Source organism: Oryctolagus cuniculus, chromosome 1 (assembly GCF_051225735.1).
Source record: "Oryctolagus cuniculus isolate XC-2025 breed Fujian yellow rabbit chromosome 1, ASM5122573v1, whole genome shotgun sequence".
NCBI classification, from domain to species: Eukaryota; Metazoa; Chordata; class Mammalia; order Lagomorpha; family Leporidae; genus Oryctolagus; species Oryctolagus cuniculus.
The window spans coordinates 186614829-186634432 of record NC_142867.1 but is presented as its reverse complement, the minus strand read 5'-3'; the positions used below and the strand labels follow the sequence as shown (position 1 = coordinate 186634432).

The 19604-nt window shown below is 36.2% G+C and overlaps 1 long non-coding RNA gene across 1 annotated transcript in view; it reads left to right on the top strand.

Moving 5' to 3' along the window:
• The first annotated feature begins 8506 nt into the window (after positions 1-8506).
• Positions 8507-19604, top strand: part of LOC149128791 (uncharacterized) — a 68761-nt gene continuing 57663 nt past the window's right edge. The window contains exons 1-2 of the long non-coding RNA XR_016213795.1: positions 8507-8833; positions 14976-15070. This is a non-coding gene — a long non-coding RNA (uncharacterized LOC149128791). The remainder of the gene's footprint in view (positions 8834-14975; positions 15071-19604) is intronic.

Genomic DNA, 19604 nt, shown 5'->3' with positions numbered 1-19604 from the left:
GTGATCACTACTGCATTACATGTATAATTTTTCCTACAAAACAAAGAGCTGACAATTGCTAATAATAATAGCTGTACATATGGAATCAATTGAAGCTTAGAAGAGCTTAAAAGAAGCTTAATTTTAAGCTGATCCAGATAGCCTAACTGTAAATAAATCCACATTTGTTTTTTAAAAAGATTTATTTGTATCTTATTTGAAAGGCAGAGTGACAGGGACACACACACACACACACACACACACACACGAAGTGGGGGGGGTGAGAGAGAGGGAATCCACATGTATTAATTCTAAATATCTTACTCTTTATATAACTCCTGACTTCTGAATATAACAAACGTCATATTACTAGTCATTCAAATACATGCAATTTCTTAAACCTGCCAAATGATAAGGTGAATGTCTTTTTTTTTTGTCTTACTATATTTAAAAGAACAATATCAGTGGCTGTTGATGCTTCTCCTTTCAAGATTAGGAAAGCATTTTTTTTTAGAATGCTATGATTTCAATGTAGTTTGAAAGTGTTCCCTCAAAGACTCAAGTGTTGGGAAGTTAGTTTTAGAGTTGTCAGGTTGGGAGGTGGCAGAAGCTTTAAAGGGTGAGCCACTTAAAGCACAAGGTACTCTTGAAAGGTATTATTGTTGTTCTTGGACCCTGGTTAATTCCTAAGACTGGCTGTTATCAAAAAAAAGGTCTGATGCTTCACTCCCTGGCTTCCTGTCTTGTCATGTGATCTCTATTTCTGGTGCACACTCGTACCATGATAACAGAAGACACGGTGTGACACAGCCAAAGAGCTCCTCAAGAACTGGGACCCTGACATTTTGGACTTTCAGCCTCCAAACCTGCAAGCTAAATAAGCCTCTTCAGAAGTGATCCAGTCTCAGTATTTTGTTATGGTAGCAGGAAACAGATTAATGTACAGAGTCGGGGAACTTTTAATCCAGTTGTTGATGAAAGAAAAAACCTTAACTGTATGTTTTCTTCATCTCTGATCGCTCTGGGTATTCTCATGAACTGCTTCTGTGTGTTCTTGGGAAGTGGGGATGGGGAGGTTGGAGGAGTGACACCAGGCCTAAAAACCTTGGGAAACAGCATCCTGTTGTACTATAACAGCAGTGATAGGCTGTGTTGAGATGCTTTATCCTCCTTGCTCCTGCCTAACTCCTTCACTCCCATCTGTCTCTCAGAAAATGCAAATGTCTGTATATCAGATACCATGATGAAGAATGTGTCAAGGTTTTTGCCCAGGAGAAAATCCTCATCGTTTGAGGGAAATAAAACAAGCTATCAGAACACTATACCCTGCTGTGGTAGCAACAAAGTTAGCAGTAAACACGGAGTGTTAAAGACATATGGGGTGAAATGCTTAATTCATGGGAGGAGTGGAATCTGACTTTACAACCCCTGCTGCTCCAAGTATATATTGATTGTGTCTCCTTAAATGTGAGTTTGGCCTTATTGTTTGCTTTGATATTTGAATGGGCTAGAAATGCTGTAAGAGGGCTGGTAAGGTTTTGCTAGTTACCATGTACCTCTGCCTTCTCATCAATAGTATACACGTTGGTTAGCCTGTTGATTCAGGAGGAAGATGCAAGATATACTTAAAATGTTGTGGAAAATGGAGTTAAGATTTGCTTATTTGGGTACAGAAAATTTTGAGATCTATGTATTTTTTTCCAATATATGCTTTTTTCATTAAGTTTTCAGAGACCTTCCTTGGACAAGAACACATTTAGCTAAAGTCAATAGAGCTACGAGGCTAAGCTCAGCCTGAATCAGCCAACACCCATTTGAGGCACAGTCATGTGCTTTGTGGCTGTTTGTTTCTTAGCTTTATTGTATAAATACTTGACTGAATCAATGAATTAAGGAGATAGTGTATAAATCAAAAAACAGTGTAGAAAAGAAGAAAGGATACTAGATACTCTTTACATTTATATTACAAGAGGAATTGGGTGGACCAGGAAACCCAGTCGAAATCTGATCAAATAGTTCAGATGCTACAATTCAGACTGAGTTGCATAAACATTGTCTGCTGATAATGGCCTTTAATAGGTTACTTTTATTTATAATAAGTTAAGCCGTATGTACATAAATAGTATCACAATGTAAAGGCACATGATCTATATACCTTCGCATAGAATCTGAGAGCACTTCTGGAGAAGATTCTGTATTAGGCAAAGAATGAATCTCCTAGAAGGGTTATATTTGTTGCCAAAATCCTCCACTTGGAGTTTACTTTCCCTTTCTTAATTACTGAAAGTAAATTTGAAATTTCAACATTATTTGAGGGCTTTCATTATCCCTTTTAATCCAAAATGAATTTTACTTTTCTCTGAAATACTCAACCGTTTATGCTGTCCACCTTTCTAGCATTTCTGTCTGTGTTGGGTCATATCCTCCCTACAGAGAGCAGAGCCTTGTCTTGCATAGTCTTACACAGTGTTTGGTGTTTACATCATTACTATTGTAGCTTAATGTCATTCACCTGCTCCCTTGTTAAACCTACAGTGGACTCAAATATCATAAAGCTACAACTTTGTTATTTCTTATTTAAATTGAAAGAATTGTTTCCTTCCAGTTGTGGAATACTTTTCCTGAGGAGAGTGATGTAACTGAATCAAAGTATTATTTCAGTTCTGATTCAATTTGGGCTCTTTTCCTGCTTATAGATTCAGTTCAGATTCATTCTGTATACTGTTTCCTCAAAAAATATTGGCTTGATTTAACACATTCTATAGTAAGAGAGGCAAAAACTGCAGTTTCTCATCATAGAGGAAAACACAAACCAGTGAATGCTTGATAATTTGCCCCGTGTAAAAAAGATGCCTGTTATGGAAACCAAAACTAAGTGCGAAAAATCTAACATTTAATTTCTTAAGGGAAGGCTCTACTTGTTATTGCTGGCAAAGTTATCCAGACATGAGGAGTTGTGACATGTTGCATCAAAATGTATATTAACTCCCTCTAAATCCATACACAAAGCCATCTAACTGAACCATCCATTCACAAAGGAAGATTTCTGGCAAAAACTTTATTTCTATTATTTTTGCATTAAAAATTAGGAAAATTTTGGCTCAGTTATTGCACATATTTTTCAATGCATTTGGATTCTTCCACAACATAATTCTACTGTAAAATCTGAATCAATGGTTCTAAAAATTTCAGGAACATAAGTTTCAAGTGGAATGCTTATTAAAAATGCAAATTTCCATATCACACTTGAAATATTCTGCATCTGCCCAGGAAATGACACTTTTTAACAACCATGCAGGTGATTTTGCTATAGGTGTTGTAGGTTGTCCATGAATAAGACTTTGAGACAGACTGAATTCCTTAAAATACGTGTGAACTCATTTAACATTACTGCGTCTACTGATAGGAAATTATTCTTTATTGAACATGTGATCACTTTCTAGTTTTAATAGTGCCTACTATTTAAAGCGACCTCCTGAATATGGAATAGAAGTAGAGTCTTCCATAAACTTTTTGGGGTTCATTAGGAATGAATCTAAAGGGCAAGCAGATTACTGTCACCCATTTCCTCATCAGCCACATGCTGTACCTTTGATCAGTTTTACCTGTATTAGTTTAAAATAAACTCTCCTATGTAAGACGTGTTTTAGCTAAAATTTGAAAAGAATGGAATATAGTAGCTTATCCACTGAATAATATTTATTTTATCCAAAGTTATAGATAATTTGTATATCAAGAACTCAAAACCATTTCTGATTGTTTACCTAACAATTTGATTCATTGCCAATTTTTTCACTTTCATCATCTCTCCCTTATTTTTAAAAGTAAAGCATGACACTACAGGTAGACATTCAATTTCCTGCTTTCTGATAATATTTTGGTTTTGACTAAGAATGTGTATCAAAAGTGTATTACCAAGGCAGCATCAGTTTTTTATCTCTTGATGTTACCATTAAGTTTCTTACCATATAAATATATATTGTTTGTGGTAAATTGGTTTCAAGGCTAAAATTCAGAACATGAGATCCTGGGTTAATTTATTATGTTTTAAAGGAAATATGTACAAACAAAATCAATAACTATTTGCCATAGAAGTGGGAAGAAAAAATGTTTCTCTTAAAACCTAAATTGAAGACTGTCTAAAAATTGAAACAAGGCTGAAAGAAATATTTATTAAGCATCTAGTATGTGACAGGTGCTGTGGTGAGTAGAAATAGCTTCAGATCAAATGCCTCACTGTGTTTAGTTAGAAAGGAGAGTAATCACAGCCATACAAGCATCAGTCATGTACTATGGATGGCACTTTCTTAGCTCATCATAGCAAAATATATAAAACATGACCTCATTTGAATAATAAAATTTATGTTCTGAAACATATCTCATTACTATATTTCCTATGTATGATTTAATACATATCAACATATGTATTAAACAGTTATAGTGTGGAAGTGTAAGAGGTTGCATCCATTCAAGTTTGGTTGTAATTTTGTTTCCATCAGTTACTAGCTTTATGCCCTTGTAAAGTTACTTTACTTCTCTAGATCTGAGTCTCTTCACTAGAAAACATGGGGATTTCTATGATTTATATCTACAGAGTACTTATGAACATCAGTGAGATGGTCCAGGTACAGAACATAGATAGTTGTTCTGAATATTCTGTAAATGTCAGCACCATCATTATGATTATGTAAGTGTACTGAAACCGACTCTGGGATAATTTGCATAGACTAATAGTAGTAGATTGCCCTGGGAGGAGCAGTGCAATGAGTAGAAAATGGGGAATTTGAGGAACACATGTACTTATGAGATATTAGGCTTCAGTATCCCTGCTAATATGAGTGTGTTCTGATTTTGCAACTTAAATAATAAATTATTTTAAAATTAAAAGTAACACATTATTGTCAAATACAGGATAATTATTATCGTGTAAAATTTAATTATTCAAACTTTTCAGTATTATAAGAATCACACCAATGCTTTTCTGTGTTTATCTAATCCTAATTAATGAGTTTAATGTTGGATTTATTTTTTGATATTTAATTTCCTCCTCAGATTATAAATTTCTTGGAGTATAGGTAATAAATACCTGGAATGTCCACACATAAAAGATACTTTGGAAAAAATATGTAGGTGGATATAGGGTCATGGGTGAAAAGGATTTATCTTTTTTAAAAAGAATTTATTTAAGTTATACAGTTTCATGTATTTCATATATACAGATTTAGGAATATAGTGATACTTTCTACCCTGCCCTCCCTCCTGCCCATGTTCCAATCTTTCTTCCTCTTCCTTTCCTACTCAATTTTTACAAATATCTACTTTCAGTTTACTTAATGATCAAAAGGTTAACTCTATACTAAGTAAAGAGTTCAACAAATAGTATGAAGAAGAAAATACTATTCCTCAACAGTCAAGACAAGGGTTGTAAACAATCATCAACTCTCAAAATGTCCATTTCACTCCAATACATTACATTTTAGGTACTCTATTAGTTACCCCAGATCAGGGAAAAATAAATGATAGCTGTTTTTTTTGGGACTGGCTTGTTTCACTAAGTATAATGGTTTCCAGTGGAACCCATTTTGTTGCAAAAGATTGGATTTCATTTTTTCTTGTTTTTACTGCTGCATAGTGTATATAAACCATAATTTCTTTATCAAGTTATCAGTTGGTGGACATCTGGGTTGATTCCATATCTTAACTATTGTGAATTGAGCTGCAATGAACATAGTGGTACAGATAACTCCTTCGTATGCTGATTTCTTTTGATTTGGGTAAATTCCCAGGCGTGGGATGGCTGGATCATATGGTAGGTCTATATTCAGATTTCTGAGGTAAAGGATTTATCTTTTAACATTTCTACTTTTAAATCAAATTCATAGAATGGTGATACATGGAGAAGTTAAAAATGATATCTTTAAAAAATTTGGCAGAGGTCCAGGATTTGCCACTTGTGTTTCTTTTCCCTTCCTATTTGCACTCCCTTCTTTTTTTCCTGAGTGGCATTGTATGATAGAAAGCAAGAAAATGGGGAAATATCAATTTATTCAATAAACACGATAAGTCCATCATCCATGAATAAATATTGTTTCAGTTAATATATTCCAAATCCACACCTATGTTATACTCTACTGAGACAAAAGACATGTAGTAATGAAATGAAGTAATAACTTGAAAAGATATAGTACAGTTATATTAATAGAGTGAATGGTTGCCATATGCCTGTGAAGAAAATAAAGCAAAATAGACATTTGAGGAAGGAGGTTTTAATGGAGGCAGGCTAACACTTAAATGGTTTCTGGTATCTGAGTAAAGAAGGAAGAACTTCTATAAAGAAATGATGATGATGCAAGTGTTACTACTAGAAAACACATAAAGTTTGTCTACTATTTTTTGCATTTTACTCTATTTTGTATCATTTCCAGCATAATCTTGTAGAGTGTACTTGTTCAGAATACATATTCCTAGGTTGCAGTATAAACTTGGCTGAATTAGATTTTCTGTAGTTTAGACTTAACTATTTTTTAAGATTTATTTATTTTTTGAAAGAGTTATACAGAGAGAGAAGGAGAGGCAGAGAAAGAGTGACAGAGAGGTCTTCCATCCACTGTTTCACTCCCCAATGGGCTGCAATGACCGGAGCTGCACCTATCCAAAGCCAGGAGCCAGGAGCTTCTTCCGGGGCTCCCACTCAGGTGCAGGGGCTCAAGCACTTGGGCCATCTTCTACTGCTTTCCCAGGCCACAGCAGAGAGCTGGATTGAAAGTGGAGCCTCCCAAACTCGAACAGCACGCACATGGGACAGTGCCAGCCCCTAGACTTAACTTTTTAACTTTGGCCCTGGTGATCTTACAAACACTTTTATTTGAGAAGTTTTGACTTTTTTAAAATGAAAAATTATGTTTGATATCCACTATTGCCATTAAATAGAAATTATTTCCCAATGAATCATGATTTAAATATTTCATATTTCGTTTTCCCCACAGTGTCCCTAAAATTGCACATTTCTTTGAACAAGAGTTCTTTAAATGCCATCAGACCAGCTTTGTGTATGTGCTCAGGGTGATGGTGGAACAGGGATTTTCCAGCTGTTTGTGGATATCCAGGTTATTAACTATACTGATTTCAGCTCTCCATTTCATGGTTGCTCTACAAGCCTACTGGCTACATGGTTGGATCCTCTCCAGAACATCGATGGAAATTGTAGCTTTCACCTTTGATTAAATGTGCTTGTCTGTAAATCTCAAGCTTTTGTTTCTACTGTTAAAGCATATCTTTAAAAATGATATAGTTTTAAAACTGTCATCTGGAAGTTTGTAAAATCTGTTATCTGCTTATCATTTTTACTTTCTTCATCATTATCCTTATGTATTCTGTGTATATCCCAACTCTGTAGTAAAATTTGGCCTAAGAAGGTAGACAAATGCATGCACTGAATTAATCTTAAATCTGAAAATCAGATGTTTTTAAAATATTTCAAATTTTATTAATTTGATGGATGTCAGGTGTAATCTTAGTATGGATTAAACTCACATAACCAGTAACTTTGAACGTTAAACATTAAAATTTTTATTGATGTAAAAAGAACAGATTTCATATATTTCAAAGACAAAATTCTAAGAACTTCAGGATAGCTCTCTCCCTTTCTTCTTCCTTTTTGTTCCTTACATTCTTTTTTTCTTTTAATCTCTGTAGTACATACTTTCAATTTACTTTATAACTTTAGGCTTAATGAAACACTAAATATACTTTACAACAAGTAGAAAGTAGAAAGACCACTCTTACACAGGAATATAGGAAAGGGCTACAAATGACAATCAGATCATAAGATGTCAATTTCATACTTATATTCAGGGTTTTTTTGTACTCTATGTATTTGTACAGCAAATCATAGAAAATATATGATATTTGTCTTCTGGAGTATGAATTATTTCACTAAGCATAATGGTCCCCATTTGCATCCATTTTGTTGGAAAAAACAGAATTTCATTAGTTTTTTATGGCTGAGTAGCTTTCCATCGTGTGTGTGTGTGTGTGTGTACACCACAATTTCTTTATCCAGTCATTAGTTTATGGACTTTGGGGTTAATTTCAGATCTCAGCTTTTGTGAATTGGGCTGCCATAAAAGTGGGAGTACAGATAACTCTTTCATATTCTGATTTCATTTCCTTTGGGTAAATTTGAGGAGAGGACTGACTGGGTCCTATGGCATATTTCTTTTCTGAGGAACCTCCATACTGATCCATAATAATTGCATTACTTTACATTCATACTAATAATGTATTAGGCTGCCTTTCTCTCCATATCCTCATCAGCACTTGTTTTTTTCCTGATTTTTAGATGATAGCTGTGGGGAGCAACCCGGACTAGACTAAGTTACTGGAATTAAGACTTATTCTATGCATCTGCTCTCCCACAATATGGCCCTGGGAGAGGAGAAAACAGCTTCTACGCAGCTGCCTCTTGCCAACTTGAGTGCTGACCTCCAGGAGCTGATCCTGCTCCTGATTGGAGGAGAGCAGCATACTCGGCGTGTGGGCAGTCGAGTTAGGGTTGGCGGAGGAGGACTATAAAGGAGGAGAGAGACGGCATGCACCAGGAACATCTAAGGGGAACATCTGAAGAAACACCTGTGCAGCCCCCGAGAGAGCCAGCTGGCGGTGTGCCGCTCCCCCGCGGAAGTGGGGAATGTGGCAGGGGGAACCGCCCTTCCACGGAGGTGGAAGGGTCGGTAGCCAACCCGGGAAGAACCAGCAGCAAACCCGGGGAGGGCCGAGCAGACGAAAGAACAGCGCAGGGTCCTGTGTCGTTCCTCCACGAAGACGGGGAGCGACAATAGCCATCCTAACTGAAGTGAGATGAAACCTCACTGTGGTTTTTATTTGCATTTCTCTGATGGCTAGTGATCCTGAGCACTTTTTTCATTTGTTTTTTGGCCATTTGTATTTCACTCTGAAAAATGCATGTTCATGTCCTTTGTCCATTTCTTAACTGAATTTTTTTGTTTTCTTGTTGAGTTTCTTGAACAACTTATATATTCTGGATGCAAAACTTGTAAATATTTCCTCACATTCTGTTGGTTGCCTTCACTCTGTCTTGTTTCCTTTGGTGTGCCAAAGCTTCTTAGCTTGATGTAATCTTAGTTGTCTATTTTTGCCTTTATTGCATGTGCTTCTGGAGTCTTCTCCATGAAGTCCTTTCCTATGTCCTTGTCTTACAGTGTTTTCCTGTTTTACTTTAGTAATTTGATGGTATCAGGTCATAGATTTAGATGTAAGGTAACACCTTAGGGTGTGAGGTAGGACAGTCTTGTTTCACAGTCTTGCATATGGTGATACAATGTTCCCAACATCAATTGTTAAAGAGTCTGTCCTTTCTCCAGAGTGACTTCAGTTAGTAAAAGATTAGTTGGTTGTAAATGTGTGGATTATTTTCTGGGGTTTCAATTTTGTTCCCTTGGTCTATATGTCTATTTATGTGACAGTAGCAGGGTGTTCTGATTATAACTGACAGTTCTATGTCTGTGATCCCTCATTTTTATTTTTACTATTCAAGATTACTTAGCTATTCAGGATCTCTTATGTTACTGTATGAATTTTAGGACTTTTTTCATAGATTTGAGGAAAATATCTTAGGTATTTTGATTAGGATGGCATTGAATATATAAATTACTTTTAGGTAGTATGGATATTTTGATCAAATTAATTCTTTGAATTCATGAATATAGGAGATTTTCCCATTTTTTGTGTCTCCTATTTCTTTCCTTAATGTTTTATAATTTTCATTATAGAAATCTTTACATCCTTGATTAAATTTATTCCAAGGTATTTGAAATTTTTTGTAGCTCTTGTGAATGGTACTGATCTTACAAGTTCTTTCTCAGCCATGGCATTGCTTGTGTTTACAAATGCTATTGATTTTTGTGTGATTTTATGAATTTCAATAATCTCTTAATGTAGTCTTTGGGTTCTCCTATACATAGGAGAACCCAAATCATGTCATCTACAACCAGGGATAATTTGACTTCTTCCTTTTCCCATTTGTATCCCTTTGATTTCCTTTTCATGTCTAATGATTCTGGCTAAAACTTTAGAACTATTGTCTGGTTATTAGTGTATCTTAGTGTAAATGCTTCCAGCTTTCCCCCATTCAACGTGATGCTGGCTGTGGTTTATCATATATTGCTTTGAGTTGAGTTATGCTCTTTCTATACCCAAATCTCTTAAGGTTATTTATCATGAAAGGTGATATTGTATTTTATCAAATGCTTTCTCTGCATCTATGGGTATAATTATATTTTTTTCAATTTGTTAATGTGATGTATCATATTTATTGATTTGCATACATTGAACTATCCCTGCATCCCAGTTATAGACACTGGTGTGGGTGGATGATGTTTTTGTTTTGTTGTTAGATTTAATTAGCCAATATTTTATTGAGGATTTTTTGCATCCATGTTCTTCAGGGACATTGGTGTATAGTACTCATTCTTTGTTTTATCTTTTTTTGGTTTTGGAATTAAGATGATGATGGCCTCATAGAAAGAACTTTGGAAGGTTACCTCCCATTCAATTGTTTTGAATAGTTTAAGAAGGCTTGGGATTAGTTTTTCTTTAAAAGTTTGGTAGAATTCAGCAGTGAAACCATCTGGCCCTGGGCTTTTCATTGTTGGGATAAACTTTATTACTGATTCAGTCTCCATCTTGGTTGCTTGTTCTGTACATGTACACAAATTTTCTTTGTCTTTATGCCTAAGTTTTGGTAAATCGTATGTGTCAGGAAATCTATCAATTTATTTTAGATTTTCCAATTTTTTGCCATATGGTTGGTTGTAATACTTTCTGATGAATCTTTTTATTTCTACGAAATCAGCTGTAGCATATTTTTTATCTCTGATTTTATTAATTTGGGTCTTTTCCCCCTTTTTTGTTTTTTGGGCAAATTGTTTATCAATTTTGTTTTTCTTTTTTTTTTTTAACTTTTATTTAATGAATATAAATTTCCAAAGTACAGAATATTGATTACAATGGCTTTCCCCCCATAACGTCCCTCCAACCCACAACCCTCCCCTTTCCCACTCCCTCTCCCCTTCCAATTTTGTTTTTCAAAAAAAAACGAGCTCTTCATTTCACTGATATTTTTTATCTATTTTTTTAAATTATTTATTTATTTGAAAGGCAGAGTTACAGAGAGGCAGAGGCAGAGAGTGAGAGAGAGAGGTCTTCCATCCATTGGTTCACTCCCCAGATGGCTGCAATGGCTGGAATTGTGCCAATCAAAAGCCAGGAACCAAGAGTTTCTTCTGGGTCTCCTATGTGTGTGCAGGGGCCCAAGGAGTTGGGCCATCTTCTACTGCCTTTCAAGGCCACAGCAGAGAGCCGGATTAAAAGTGGAGAAGCCAGGACTCCAACCGGTGCCCATATGGGATGCTGGCGCTGCAGATGACGGCTTTATCCCCTATGCCACAGTGCTGGCCCCCATATCTATTTTTAAATTTCAATTTTGTTTATTTTCCTCCAATTTTTATTTCTTTGATAATTTGGCATTAGGTTTATTCTTGGTTTTCTAGGTCCTTGAGTTGAATTCTTAGAACATTTATTTAATGCCTTTATAATTTCTTGATGTATGCACTATTGATATAAACTTTCCTCTTAACACTGCTTTGGCTGTACCCCATGTTTTAGTATGTTGTGTTGTCACTTCATTTGTTTCAAGGAATTTTTATGTTTCCCTTTTGATTTCTTCTATGACACATTGTTCATTCAGGAACATGCTGTTCAGTCTCCACATATTTGTATGTATTCTAGAGTTTCTTATGTTATTAATTTCTAGCATCATTCCATTTTGTCAGAAAAGATACATGGTATGATTTCTTTTTTTTATTGTTTAGACTTGTTTTATGACCTAGCATATGATCTATTCTAGAGAAAGTTCCATGCACTGATGAAAAAAAAGTATATTCTGTGGCTGTGGGATGAAATGTTCTGTAGATACCAATGGGATCCATTTGGTCAATAGTGTAGATTACCTATTATTTCTTTGTTAATTTTTTTTCTAATTCATCTGTTAACTGATGAAAGTGGTGTTTGAAGTCTCCATTATTATTGTGTTGAAGCCTAGTCTCCCTTCAGGTCCGTTAACATTTATTTTGTATAGGTAGGCACACTAGCATTGAGTACATATCTATTTACTATTGTTACATCTTCCTGTTGAGTTGATCCTTTAATCACAACATAATTACCTTCTTAGTCTCTTTGTTTTGTCTTATAGTCTATTTTTCTGATATTAACATAGTCACTTTTACTCATTTTTGAGTTTCAGTTGAATGGAATATCTTCTTCCATCCTTGTACCTGTAGTCTGTGTGTATCTTTGTTGATAAGGTGTGTTTCTTTTAGACAATGTATAAATGGGTCTGGTTTTAAATCTATTCTTCCAATCTGAATCTTTTAATTGGAAAATTTAGTTCACTTACATTCAAGGTTATTGTTGATTAGGAATTGATATGGTCATGCCATTTTTCTTCTCATAATTATTCCTTTTGTTTGCTTTGGATCTCCTTTGTACAATCACTATCAGGATTTCTGCCTTCACATTTCTTTTTTCGTGATGCTGATTATCTTTCTCTGTTTCTGTGTGTAGTGTATCCTGAAATATCAATTGTAAGTCTGGCTGACTGGTGACAAATTCTTTCAATTTTTGTTTTTCTTGGAAGATCTTCACTTAATCTTCATTTACAAATGAGAGCTTCACTAGGAACAGTATTCTGAGTTAAAAGGTATTTTTTTTTCCGTTCGTTTTCTCATTAAGAACTTGGGCTATATATCTCCATTCTTTCTTAGACTGTAGAGTTTTTGATGAGAAATCTCCTGTCAATTTAATTGGAGATTTTTTAAAGGTAATTTGGCCTTTTTCTCTTGTTAATTTTAGCATCTTTTTATGTTTTACTTTTTTAAAAAGGCTTTATTTTATTTATCTGAAAGTCAGAGTTATAGAGACTGAGAGACAGAAAGAGAGATCTTCCATCCACTGGTTCACTTCCCAGATGGCCACAATGGCCAGAGCTGGGCCAGGAGCCAGTAGCTTCATTTGGGTCTCCCACTTGTGTGCAATGGCTCAAACACTTGGGATTGTCATACTGTCTTACAGGTTCATGTTTCTTGTATATCTAAGTTTATTTTTGTGTATCTGGGGAAACACTTGTTGGTATCTCAACTGAAGGCTTTTTTGTTAGAAAAATGCCTCTGACTTGGTGGTATGCCAGCACCTTCAGCAGATATCCAGAGGTGTGTGCTTGGTGGGGCCAGGGAACTCTGGCCACTGTTTGTGGATCTGGCAAGAGTCCACAGTGACACCCAAATTGGATGTGGTAGAGCTCTTCTACTGTCAGTAAGGGGAAGAGGGGCATGATCATGCTGGCCGGCCTCAGCTCTTCTCTGTGCCAAGGTAAATCAATTGCCTAGGGTGAGCTTACTGTGCCTTTACACCCCACCCACTCATGTGCATGCACTGCACAAATGATCTATGCACTCTCTAGTGTTGGCACAGAGCCCCCATAAATGTCCCTCCCCATTCTAGGGAATTCTGAGCTTCTGGAGTCAGATCAGGCCCCCTCGGTTTGCTGGCCTATGCATATGATGCACAGTCACAGGATTCCCATAGTCACAGGCTACAGAGGATCCTCTCTCTGCAAGCCTCTCTGTCCACAGAGCAAATCTCCTTGTCCCAGGAGCCAGCCACCTGCCTGCGTGAGGTCTATTAGTGCTCTGCCTGGGAAAGCTGAGTTGGCACTTTGGTGCGGGGTGGAGAGGGAAGCAATGTGCTCCCAACCCACTGCCACTGTAGAACTAAGTAGATGCCCTGCTTCCTCAACTCCAACCCTTCAGTCTGGGCTCAGAGCCAGTGGGTACTATGGAGTTCTCCTTCCAACAAAAACAACTGTGGTGTGTGAAGCTACAGTAGCCTCTACTCACCTTGTTGTGGGAGGATGGCACCTCTCCCTACCTGCTGCTGAGTGCTTTGGTGGGTGAGAGGATGAAAGCAATGAGTTCACCCCTCACACATCTAATTGGGCTGGAACCACAGTCTGTGTGAACTGTGGAGTACTGTCTCCGACAAGATCACTAGTGGCCTGCGAGCTGTGGCATGCCCTCCCAGCTCACTCTGATAAGATGGAATCCCCATCAGTTACTAGCCATGGAAGTCACAGGTATCATCCTGTTAGCTATTGTGTATTTGCTCTTTCCACTGAAAATTTCTCTACGGTTGTCCCCTGGGAACATGGTCCCTCCCCTGTTCTACTAGTATCTTCTTGTGGTCAAAATCATTATGTCTTTTCCCCATTCAGCCATCTTGATTCTCTCAAAGGTTGGACATTTTTAAATAATTCTGTCTTCCTCTCTATGTATAAGAGGCAGATTCACTCCATGGCTGACTCAGGCAAAGCAGGTGTTCACATTTTCACAAAAAATATGTGTTGCCAAGCTCAGGTTTCACAGAGCATTTATTTGAGAATATCTATTCATACAACATTTTCCCATAAAAAGAGATAATTCTAAAAAACAAATTTTTTGCAAGTTAACTTAATGCTCCTTTCTTCCCTTCCTAAAAATTTGTAGGCAATGTTAATATGTTTTGCAAATCTTTCCATTGTAGAGCGTACAAAGGCGGTCTCTGGCAAGTCTCAATCTTTATGGGCCATCCAACATTTTGAATTAGTTGTGCCTGAATGAATAGAGCTTTAATGAACAGCTTTAAAGAACTATCCTTCTCCCATGTATTAAACTTCTTTTTGTCATGTAGATACTGAAAGAATTTTTTTTCTGATGGAAATAAATGGCAGCCACATCTTTCCAAGGTGCAAATACAAAAATCTTGATATCACCCCTACAGGCTCTTTTCCCCCAACACCTCCCATCACTCCCTCAGTAAGTCCTGTCAAAATACATCCACAAAGCCACACTTAACATATCTCCATTGATTCTGTTCTCTTCTAGGCTGCCATCATCTTTTATCCAGATTAGAAGATCTAACTAGATTTCTTGGTTCCACATAATTCTCCAAACAGCAGCCAGAAAGAACCATTGAAAAGGTAAGGCAAACTTTTACCACCTTTATTCTTTATTCTACAGCTGTGCAGTGTTTCCCATTCCATTTGGAATACAATGACCTGTAATCCTGAAGGATCTGGTTCCATATTCCCTTTCTGAATTCTTCCCTTGTTCTCTCATTTTCCCGTACCCACTCTTATATGTCCCTCATATATGCCAGGCATGTTCCTGTCATAGAATTTTGCACAGGCTAGTTCCTGTATACCCATCAATGCCTTTTTGTCCTTGCCCAATAATAACCTTTTCAAGATTAGATCTGACTTTTCCCTTTAAAATGAAACCTACTGAGGACAGAGTTGTATTGAGAGTTAACTGTAAAACCAGTTCTCAAACATTTTGTGTGTGTGTGTGTGAGGGTGTGAGGGTGTGTGTGGGTGTGTGTGTGTGTGTGAAAATTGTTGAAATCTTTACTAGTATAGAATTGGTCCTCTGTGTACAAAGTTAATTGAAAATGAATATTAACAGAGAATAGGACTGGCAAGGGGAGAGGGAGGAGGAGAAGGGGTGGAAGTATGGGTTGAGAGGGCTGATATGGTGGGAAGAACAACTATATTCCTAAAGGTGTACTTATGAAATTTGTATTCCTTAAAAAATAAATTAAAAAATGAAACTCCCCCAGCACCCCTTCCTACCACCACCACTACATCTAACTCCCAACTCTTTCTATCACCTACCATCACCTTGCCATTTTATCATCTTCAACTGAGGATAAGGATTTTGGATTATTTTGTTCACAAATGTATCCCCTTTGTCTAAGAGTGCCTGCAGACATTAAGTGATCTATGAATGCTTGTTGTACAAATTTGGACCAGACTACCTGATGCATATGTCACAAGGTAATACCCTTACTGACAAATACATCTTAAAGATTTTTATTTCATTCAAACAAAACAATTGCAGTTTTTAATGTTTTGAAAAATATTTTTATTAAAGTCACAGCAACACATTGGAGTAAGGAGACTAATGTTCACCCTTGCCTTCTCCCCAGCCCCCCAACAACAGATATCTACATCCTAATCCCTGGAACATTACATGGCAAAAGAGATTTTCCAGGTGTGATTAGGATCTTGAGATGGAGAGATTGTTCTGGAATATGTGGGTGAGCCCAATATCATCATGAGGGTCCTAATTAAGAAAATGGGGAGACAGGAGAGTCCCAGAATTATAAAATTCTGTGTAACAATAGTATTTTTTAATAACTGCATATATTGAATAGACTTTATCCACACATGAACAAAGTATATTTTATTAATCTGTGGAAAAATGGTTTCTACGAACCTGTATGAAGTATTATTTAATGTAAGCAATCTAGAAAAAGCAATATTGCTAATTAATGATACTATCATATTATTTGTTTTAAACAAAAGGCTCATATAAATACATAAGGAAGTGAGAGTACATGTTTAACATTTAGATAGACCATTTCTTCAAATGAGAATTATATTCAGTAATTGCATACCCTCAATTTCTAGTCAAGTAGATTGTGTGGTCATTAAGCAGTGGGATTTCAAGATTCAATGTGAAATTTTGTTGAAATACTTCTCTGTGTGGCTTGTGTTTGTTTATGTATGTGTTCATTCCCTATTTCTATAAATTCTCTTTCCTAAAAGTCCATCAAAACTTTTTCTATTAATAGATTTAGACTCCTAAAATGATATCGTCTCTTCCAAAGAACAGGTAAATGACAATTAAGAAATTTATAAACTTGATAAGGTCACATCTCTAAGAATACATTGTTACTTTCTGCCATTTCCAGTTCAGTCCCTCCCATCTCTCCCTTTTCTTATGCCTTTCCTCCCTCATTTCCATAGGTATATCTCTCTCTCTCTCGCTCTCTTTTTTTTTTTTTTTTTTTTTTTTGACAGGCAGAGTGGACAGTGAGAGAGAGAGACAGAGAGAAAGGTCTTCCTTTGCCGTTGGTTCACCCTCCAATGGCCGCCGCGGCCGGCGTGCTACGGCAGGCACACCGCGCTGATCCGATGGCAGGAGCCAGGAGCCAGGTGCTTTTCCTGGTCTCCCATGGGGTGCAGGGCCCAAGCACCTGGGCCATCCTCCACTGCACTCCCTGGCCACAGCAGAGAGCTGGCCTGGAAGAGGGGCAACCGGGACAGAATCCGGCGCCCCAACCGTGACTAGAACCCGGTGTGCTGGTGCCGCTAGGCGGAGGATTAGCCTAGTGAGCCGCGGCGCCGGCCTCACAGGTATATCTCTAGCATAATCCTACATGAGCATGTTATATATCTATCTAAAATTTAATGAGTGAAATTTAGTTTGAAAAAAGACTAACATAGTGTGAATCATGATAAAAATGTACATTTAAAGATATCTCCTGAAATGTAATATTTCCCTGACTCAAGTGAAAACTCCTCTGCTTACTAACTTTTGAAGAGTGTTTGGAGCCCACAGGTGTTAGAAAATGATTATAAGTTATCAAGGACTATTCTGTGATATGTAGTTTCAAGATGTCACAAGGGATGAGAAAATACAACTTTGTTCAGTGGAAAAGGCCTTTCGGGGCCATAATACATTCTGGGGGTCATGCTTAAGAGATGTTACAGAGATTAGTTTTTAATTCCATGCTTCCATTGAATACTTCCATTTTCAGTTTAAAAATCTTGCCAGAGGAAAATGAATATGGCCAAACTGAAGGATTGGTTCTGCCGTTCATGCACTGTGGCTTTTATTCACAACTTAAAATGAGAGGAAAAGTAGGGAGTAGATGGTTGAGTATGATTCCCTTTGAAGGAGGTGAGGAGGCACCTTTATCCACAGGCAAACTTTAACCCCAGGTTATGGTTGGTGGCATCTTTGTAAGAGGTGCAAAGAAATGCTAGTCAATTGTGAAGATATTTGTTTTCACTCCATTTTATGTCAGTACTATTCAATATATTGTATTTTGTTCTACGTATTGAAATTTGCTTGCTTTGTTTCCGACCTTCTCTCTGTCTATAGTCTATTTGTTGTTTGGACTGTCTAAACCTCTGTTTACTCAAATGTTTCCTTTGCAAGATATTACTGCTAAGGTAGTTTTAAGTCATAATAGGACACTAAATTCCACTGTGGATTGGATCTGACCTGTTAAGATCAAAAAAGTCCAAAACCCTTGGAGATGAGGAAAATAAGTTATACAAGTTTGGTGGCAATGGTTGGCACCCAGGACTGTTAATTAGTTTTAGAGTAAGAGTCAAAAAATGCAGTTTGTATACTATGGCTCAATTTTGCTTTGCTCTTCAGAATAACCTGTGAAGCACCACATTTATAGTCTTAAAAATTCTCCAGAAATGACTTGTAACCACTGATATTTGATTTTTGAACTAGTATCACATAATCATCAATGCATATAGATCACACGCATCTGCATGCAAATAAAAGTAAGAAAAGTGGTCCAAAAATTAAAGTGAACTATGGCATAGACATTTCAGTAAGAGTGAAATGTTACAAATTGGAGAAGCCACGAGTAATAAAAAAATAAGAACTGTCTATTTTAGAAAAGCAGAGCAAAGGACAATTTATTTCCTTCATATTTGACTAATTAGTTGTCAATCTTACATCTTATTATACTTAAATCTGATGTCAGATTTGTGTATAACAAGACGTTTGATTGACAGGGTAGATTTTTACACATGGATATGATGTTACAGTCATGTGTAACGAGGTATTTGATTGACATATGAAAAATGTCAATATGTCTTTATATTCCTATCTAAATTGATATTATACTGAAGTGAAATAAAAGATGGTCAGTAAATATTTTATTATGCATTATCTTATTTATTTCTTTCAGTTAATATAAAATAGTCATTAGATTAACTTTACTATTAATTGATGATGGAACATCTTGTGTCATATATGAGAAATATACTTAACCACTGAAGTAAATATGTTATAAACCTTAATCCCAATATCCTTTCTACATATCTCTCATAATCACATTATAATACTACTGGCTTACAGATAAATACATAGTAAAAATGTTTCTCTAAAGTTTAACAATGAATTATTGAATGAAATGTGAATGCGAGAGTTTCAAACTGAAACACTTTAACAATAATGTTATAACAATTAGATTTCTTTGTTTTAATTATTTAAAATTTTTCAAATGCTAATCACCAAATCATATAAGCTATGTTTCCTTTGAGTAAACATCTGAATGTGTTCTCATTTTCTTTAAATCTGGGCATTTTCAAATTCTCTTTATCAATGAAGAGTATTCTAAAGCATGCCACTGAATATTACACTGAAATAACATGCCCTGTTTAATAAATGTTGACTTAAACAAAATTGAACATGTTTCTATAGTGTTGCACTTAGAGTGTTTGAAATGCTAACATGAATTGTGAATAGCAAATTATGGGAAATAATATCAGATTCTCCAAGGTCTTTTCAGTCAAGCTCTTTCTGGGAAGCCTCAAGAGGTACAGAAGTATTTATATAACATCTTCCAGGAAACACAGATCTAGTATTTTTTCCTTTGTTATGATACATATACGAGGGTTTGACAATTCTATAAAAATA